Genomic DNA, 8653 nt, shown 5'->3' on the forward strand with positions numbered 1-8653 from the left:
TCCAAAGTTGGCAATATAGTGCTGATCCTCAGCGCGATGATATTGGGAATGATGATTACTTCTAAACCAAATACTAATGAGAAAAGAGTTTCACCAGTTGCTCATCGTTTGGTTGTGTGACATGACCATAGAACACCGAGAAGTTTATCTGGCCACTTTCCCTGCTTGTCTGTAAAGGATTTCTTGAAGTAATCCAGCATTGTCTTGTTGGATGCCTCTTCTTGCCCGTTGCCTTGGGGATATCTAGGCGTAGACATGCTTGTAGACATGTAAATTTCATTGCATACAAATGATGCATGACAAAGCTTCACGTGGCATATGACTCATCACAAATGGACAAGTCATCAATGACATGTGACACAAATCAAGCAAAGGAAATATAAAATCCTCCTAAAAATCGGCATAAGGGAGAAAATTCCCTTAAATTCGGCAAAAGGGTCTAGATTGGTCCTAAAATCGGAAAGAAAGTTAAGGCATTTTCATAAAACAAGTAAGAATTGAAGATTGCTCACAAAATAGGCAACAAGGCCTCATAATTTTGGCCAAGGGAATAAAGTGGCTGAAATTAAGACACAAAACATCCCTAAATTCTCCCATGGACGAATTATGACATAAATCAAAGCTAAATACATTCAAAGGCAAGCTTTGAGAATCCTATAAATACAAGGTCATCCCACAAGCATAAGGGTTGAAAAATCTCTACACATAAGAACCTCTGCCAAACCTTTGAAGACTAATATGCTGCCAAAGCTATCTTCGAATAACATTCAACCAAAACCGAAGCTTCCTCTTGACCAAAGTTGAAGCACTTCCTTAAAAAATGAACAAGCGCTCGTGCTGATTCCTTCAAGACTTTGTTGCAAACTTATAACTTGTAGCAACATTTGTTTCAAAATCAAGTCGCCAAGACCCTTGAAGCAACGAAATCCCGTATCAAACGCTACCTTTGCCGTGATAGGAGCATATTTATACTACTTTGTTAGCTTATTTCTTTGCTTTTAATCAATTAGTTTTTATTTATTATAGTGATTTAAGCTATTTTCGTGTGTTTGTAGGTTCAATTGGCTAAAGTGGCAAGAAAAGGCAATTTTGAGCATTTTAGAGCAGTTTTGGGCTTGGAATGGATAACATATGCATGGAGCAAGGTGGATGGACTAATTTGAAGTTCAAGAAGGGCTAAGAATATGCTAAAGAGATGGAAGAATTAATTCAAGACAAAGAAGATATGGAGTTCAACAAAGAAAGAAGGAAATATGAGCCAAAATACCTGTCTTAGCCCAATCCTAATCTTACACAACCTAAGTTCCAGTTGCCAGGGGGGTCCCTAATTATATTAGGACACCTCAATATACGATTCTAGAAGGCTTAATCCTATTCCTACAAGGGTGCCGCACCTATTCCTTCTAGAAAACCAATTCCTTGCTATGCACTCCCTTTCCCTTTCCCTCTAGGATCCCGCCGCACCTTTCTTTCCCTTTTCCTCTTGGATTCTGATTTTAATTAGCCTTTTTCCTTGTGGATTTGGAGTGCAAATCTTTCCCTAAAAAATTAATTAATGCCGCGCCTTTCTTCCTTTATTTTTATGTTTCTGCCGCACAAAAATGGGGGGACTACTCATCCATCTCTGACCACAATTCGTACCACCCCATCCACCATACACTTTAACCTAATTTCAGAGACAAAGACCTTTGTGCTTCAACTTTGCAAGGAAGGAGAGGATAGCTTGGAGTCATACCTACCATTCAAGACTTTTTGGATTGTTTGAGCGTTTCTAGGTGTATTCAATCTTTTGTTTTCAATGTTTAAATTTAATTGTACTTGTTTAATTGCGAACATGAGGAGCTAAACTCATTTTAGCTAGAGGAGAATTCAAAGCCATGAACATATATGTGATATGAATTGATTTCCTCCAATTATTGTTTCATAAATCGTGAGTGCAATTTGCTTAACTGCTTGATTGATAACTTATTCTTGTATTTTGATTGAGGGTGCACACTTAGTTTTCATGCATGAATTTGATGCTAAAATATAAGGGATTTTCACCTAATCGTTATGAACTTATATTTGCAAGTACTGGAGGTCGCTAGTCATGATCGTGTTAAGTAAATTACTGGCAAGAGTATCATGCTTTTCATAGTTATGAATGCCTTGTCAATGCTTATGATTTTCATAAAACTTAATGATCTTTGATATGTATCTCTATCATGCAGTTCATATAGGGAACTTGATAAGAATAATTTGATTGCGTCGCCGAGTCCAATTCAATGAAATTAGGGAAATCTAAGAGTTAATTTGTGCAGTTCACAATTAATTTGGGGCATTGTCATTCATGGTTTATTGGAATAATAATTGGAAATCGATTTGTATGCATATGTGTCATGTGTGGAGAAGGACCCTTCAGCTAGCTTATCACCCATTAATTCACTCGAAATTCGTACCCTTTATTTAGTTTCTGCAAGTTTGTTTGTTTAAGTTTTAAATTTGTCAAAACCAATTCCCCTTTAATATTTCGTGTTTTACTTAGATAGGACCTGCTTTAATTTGTTTCTATTAGTGTTTTGAGTCAAGTTAAGTCAGAACTCGTCCAAAGTCACCCTTAGTTTCTGTTTTGAGTCAATTTGTTTATTTTGTGTTGTTTTGAGTCATTCTAGTTTGTTTTGAGTCATTAGAGTCTAGTTTTCTGTTTTTTAGTCTAGTTTAGTATGTTAGAGTTTAAAATTGAGAGATTAGCATCCTTTCTAATCCCCGGCCTATAACGATCCCTACTTATTCATACTACAACTACATAAAAAGGGTTTAAGTTTATGTGCTATTTTATAGCACACCAAATTTTTGGCGCCGTTGCCGGGGATTAGAAAAATTGCTAATCCCCTTTTGTTTCTGTTCGTGTCTTTTAGTTTTGGTTTCTGATTTTGTTTTGTTTTGTTGATTTTAGGTATTAGTTTATGACTCGAAGTTCTAAACCTGTTCGTGCACATATCTTGGAGTTTGATGACAATTTTGAGCGAAGTTTGAGAAGAAAAAGGAAGGAGCCAGAACCTAATCCACCTAGTTCTAGCTCTAAATCTGAGTTTGAAGAAGAAGAAGAGGAAGAGGAATAACAACTTATGGATGTGGATAATCGAACAATCAAGGAATTTTCAGCCTCAGGATTGGACAATACCGTATCCCTATGCATTCAATATCCTAGGGTAGCTCAAGGCAAGACCGAGGAGTTCGAATTAAAGTCTAGTTTGTTGCATCATATTCCCAAATACCATGGGTTGTCCATGGAAGATCCAAACAAGCACTTAAAGGAATTTGAAGTGGTATGTTCAAGTATGACCACAATCACCGTAGATGGGAACATTTTGAAGATGAAAGCTTTTCCATTCTCTCTTTTGGAAAAAGCTAAGGATTGGTTATACGAATTGGCACCGAGAACCATCACCTCTTGGGAAAGCATGAAGAGAGCATTCTTAGAGAAAATTTTCCCAACTTCGAGAGTCATTCTTTTGAGGAAGAAGATTAGTGGAATTCAACAAAACTAAAGAGAATCATTTCCAGCATATTATGAGTGTTCCAAGACTCTAGGTCTATCATGCCCTCAACATCAAATGAAAGAAGAGCTTTTAATTCAATATTTCTACGAAGGACTTCTTCCAATTGAGGGACAAATGTTAAATGCCTTGGCAGGAGGTGCTTTGGTTGACAAAACACCAATGGATGCCAAGATCTTAATTGAAAATCGAGCCTTGAATGCACAACAATACGAGGGAGTTGGACAAAGAAACACCCCACGACAACAACAATAAGTGAATGAGGTAAGTGCAATTTCCAAAATTCAATCTCAATTGGCTAATCTCACTGTTCTTGTGTCACAGGTTGTTGATTGATCCAAAGTGCAAAGAGCTAGTGTTTGTGGTGTGTGCACTATGCAAGGATATTCCAATGATCAATGTCCTCAATTGATAAAGAATGGGGGATGGGAAAGTGCCAATGCCATGGGCTATCAAGGCCAAAATCAACTAAGGCATGATCCATATGCCAACACTTACAATTCGGGCAAGAGAGATCACCCAAACATGAAGTGGAGGAAGCCTCAACAAACTCAACAACAAGGAGGATTTCAATAGCCACCCCCTGGGATATTTCAAAGGCCATTCGCACCAATGCAACCTCAACCACATTTGGCCCAACCAAATTCAGGTATGTCTTTGGATAATGATAAAGTTATTCAATTACTCACCTCTTTGACACAGGGAGTACAAAATCAAACCAAAGAGATGCAAACTCAAGCTAGAGAGGTGGACGAATTGAAGAAGCAGATGGGGCAGATGGCGGAATTCATGGGACAGTTTAGAGAACAAGGCAAACTACCTAGTTTAACCATTGTCAATTCAAATAGAGGTTTTGAAACCGCCAACGCCATCACTTTGAGAAGTGGCAAGGAGATTGGAACAAGTTCAAAAACGTCAAAACCAACCCAAGAGGAGGACGAAAAGTTGCTGCAACAAGAAGAATGAGCTACGGCAAGGGAAGAACAACCCTTGTTGTAACCTCCTAAGCACCCTATGCCATCCAACTTAACTAAGGTAGGTGCAAATTCAATTACTTCTAACGTTATTCCACCAAATGTGCCTTTCCCTAGTAGGTTTACGCAATCTAGGAACGAGGAGAATGAAAAAGACATTCTAGAGACATTTAGGAAAGTGCAAGTCAATATCCCGCTTCTTGATGCAATAAAGAAAATTCCGAAGTAGGCTAAGCTTTTGAAGAAGCTTTGTACAATAAAGAAATGAATTCAGGAGAAAGAGGTGGTACATGTAAGTGAACATGTCTCTGTAATGTTGCAAAGGAAGCTGCCACCTAAATGCAAAGATCTAGGTAGTTTCATTATCCCTTGCGTAATTGGTAATACATGGTTTGAACATGCTATGCTAGATTTAGGTGCTTCCATTAATGTCATGCCATATTCTATTTATGCATCTATGAATCTAGAAGAGCTTAAAAATGATGGAGTTATTATCCAATTAGCTGATCGTTCTAATGCATATCCGAAAGGAGTTTTGGAAGATGTTTTGGTGCAGGTTAATCATTTAATCTTTCTGGCTGATTTCTATGTGCTTGAAATGGAAGATTCAGCCCACTCTCCACCATTGCCAATCTTACTTGGACGACCTTTCATGAAAACGGCCCAAACCAAGATTGATATGGCCAAGGGAGCATTAACAATGGAGTTCAGTGGTGATATTATTAAATTCAATGTTTCTGAATATGTCTTATCCTAATGATGTTCGTCCTTGTTTTTCCATTGATGTGAATAAAAATATAGGGCAGGAACGTTCAACACCTATCAAGAAAGATGTATTTTGAACCACCATCGAAGAGGGAATTGGAGTGGAGCACAAGGAACACGTCATTGCCCTTAAAACACCCAATCTGGCCGAGAGCATCCCTGGTGAAGTTGTTGACAATGCTGCCACTTTTGAGCCTTCGTCACAGTATATTGGTGAGCCACATATTCCAATTCCAATTCCCATTTCAATTGATAGGTTGTTACCTTCTTTGGTGCAAGTACCTAATTGAATCCAAGGTGGTGGGAGAGTTTACATTGACTTTAGGAAGCACAATGCCATAATCAGGGAGGATCACTATCCCCTGCCGTTCATAGATCCAATGCATGAGTACTTTGAGGAGCATGTCGTGGAGGATGTACCCCTCCATGCCATTGGCCCTAGTGAAGCTTAAATAGAGGTATCGTCCGGCTCGAAGATGTTAAAGCAAGCGTTTCTTGGGAGGCAACCTATGCGTTTAAATGAAGAAGACCTAGGAATTTCCAGCTCCACAACTAGAATTGTGTTCCTTAACCCTACTCTTTATTGCTTTTATTTTGCCATAGTTGTCATGTTTGTTAGTTGTGTTGTTTGATTGTTTGTGTGTGAGTCTATGTTTGAAACATAGAGGACAATGTTTAGTTTAAGTGTGGGGGGGGGGGGGGGGGGGGTAAATAGATGTTTTCCATGACTTATTTTCGAATTTTATCATCTATCACTTCTAAAAGTTGTTACCCACTGTTTTGAAGTGTTTTTATTGTGTTTTGAAGTGTTTTAATGTGTCCTATAACAAAAAATTAAAAAAAAAAAGCTTTGGAAAACCCAAAAAGAGTTGTTTTTAGAGTCGTTTTTGATGTTTGTTTGTGTCTTAGGGTACCTTCCAACACAATGATGAGGATTTGGTTTTTAATTGCATGACTATTAAAGAAAGTTACAAACATGGATGGAAGTTTGATTTGCTCTTTGGTTTATGCTTAGTTGTAGTTGTTTACGAATTCACATGTAATCACAAAAGGAAAAAATCAGTTTTTGTAACATACTTGAAGGAAGAAACTCAAACTAACGCTACAACCCTGAGAGACTTAAGCCTAAACTTTATTTGGAGAGTTATTAATCTTGATGTTTTTGTTTTCTAAAGTCGTTGAATGATTTCATTATTTCTTTGCTTGGTTGCTACTTAGAATGCGTTTTCATCATTATAGTTCGAAATACTAGAACTCATGCTCGTTTCATTCAAAGCATAAAATTGATTGCATAACATACAATAAGATGAAGTTGTTTAGTTAAACTAAAGCCAAAAAGCATTATCCCTTTGCATTTGTATTGTAGGTTTAACCCTTTAAGCCTTATTTAGCCTATTTTCTTTGTTAGCCACATTATCCTTACCTAGCTTAGAATAGGACTATCCATACCCTTGTTCTTAAAGGATAGTGAAGCATGACTTAGAGGGAATTCCTGTTAATCTACATTTTGCAGAAAAACAAGTGTGGGGGAAGGTTTTTCGTTGGAAATCTATAAAAATAATAATAATAATAATAAATAAATAAATAAATAAACGTGAAAAAGAAAGAAAAAGATAGGAAAGAGTTGAGAAATGGGTGAGAATGAACTCACAAGTATTGGTTGTTGAAGAAAAGGTCCAAAAGTTTGAATCTGGCCCTAAGTGTTGTGTGAGTCTCCCATGGGTGTTTAAAGTTGATTTCTGCATGCAAAAGTGAATTCTAAAGTGTTTATTTCATTACTTTGCTTACTATTGCTTTAAGAACCCTTGTTTATCCTTTACCTTTCTTTGTTAGCCAAACCTTAGCCCCGTTACAACCCTTAGACTTCTATCTTGATTGTTATGTGTTTCAATATGTGGAGTTTGATATTGGTATGAGCATATGGAATCCTTGGTTCTCGCTTCTAAGTAGTGGCATTCTGTTGATGAGATCATATACATGTTCATATTAATAATTTCAGAAAGTGTTTTCTTTGTTATAACAAATGTGAGTGCTAGTCTACATGTTTACATCAATCTTCTCACATATACCTAGTGTAGGGAGTTTAGTCAGAAAATCTGTGTGAAAATAGAGAGTATATCTGGTGAGGAATTGAGGGGATTCTCTAAGGCATGTTACTACTTTCGAAATGTTGTTTTAATTGATTAAATGCGAGCTAGTGAGTGGTGACTGCAGTTAAGTGTTTACTCAAGAGTAAAAAGAGCAAAAATCTGTGAGAGTAGTGATTCTTAACGTGTCATGTTGCATTGAAAATCCTTGAGGAAAATGTTGGCAGGTCTAGATTGTGTTTTATTTGTTTTGTTTTGCTTGGGGACTAGCAAAAGCTAAGTGTGGGGGAATTTGATAGAAGCATATTTACGTGACTTTGTTAACTTATTTCTTTGCATTTAATCAGTTAATTTCTATTTATTATAGTGATTTAAGCTATTTTCGTGTGTTTGTAGGTTCAATTGGCTAAAGTGGCAAGAAAAGGCAATTTGGAGCATTTTAGAGCAGTTTTGGGCTTGAAATGGATAGTACATGCATGGAGTAAGGTGGATTGACGAATTTGAAGTTCAAGAAGGGCTAAGAATATGCTAAAGAGATTGAAGAATTAATTCTAGACAAAGAAGATATGGAGTTCAACAAAGAAAGAAGGAAATATGAGCCAAAATACCTCATTTTGTCTTAGCCCAATCCTAATCCTACACTACCTAAGTTCCAGCTGCCAGGGGGGTCCCAAATTTTATTAGGACACCTAAATATATGATTCTAGAAGGCTTCATCCTATTCCTACAAGGGTGCCGCACCTATTCCTTCTAGAAAACCAATTCCTTGTCGTGCACTCCCTTTCCCTTTCCCTCTAGGATCCTGCCGCACCTTTATTTCCCTTTTCCTCTTGGATTCTGATTTTAATTACCATTTTTCCTTGTGGATTTGGAGTGCAAATCTTTACCAAAAAAATTAATTAATGCCGTGCCTTTCTTCCTTTATTTTTATGTTTCTGCCGCATAAAAAAGGGGGATGACTCATCCATCTCTGACCATAATTCATACCACCCCATCCACCACACACTTTAACCTAATTTCAAAGACAAACACCTTTGTGCCGCAACTTTGCAAGGAATGAGAGGATAGCTTGGAGTCGTACCTGTCATTCAAGACTTTTTGGATTGTTGGAGTGTTTCTAAGTGTATTCAATCTTTTGTTTTCAATGTTTAAATTTAATTGTACTTGTTTAATTACGAACATGAGGAGCTAAACTTGTTTTAGCTAGAGGAGAATTCAAAGCCATGAACATATATGTGATATGAAATGATTTCCTCCAATTATTGTTTCATAAATCGTGAGTACAATT

Source organism: Pyrus communis, chromosome 11 (assembly GCF_963583255.1).
Source record: "Pyrus communis chromosome 11, drPyrComm1.1, whole genome shotgun sequence".
NCBI lineage: Eukaryota > Viridiplantae > Streptophyta > Magnoliopsida > Rosales > Rosaceae > Pyrus > Pyrus communis.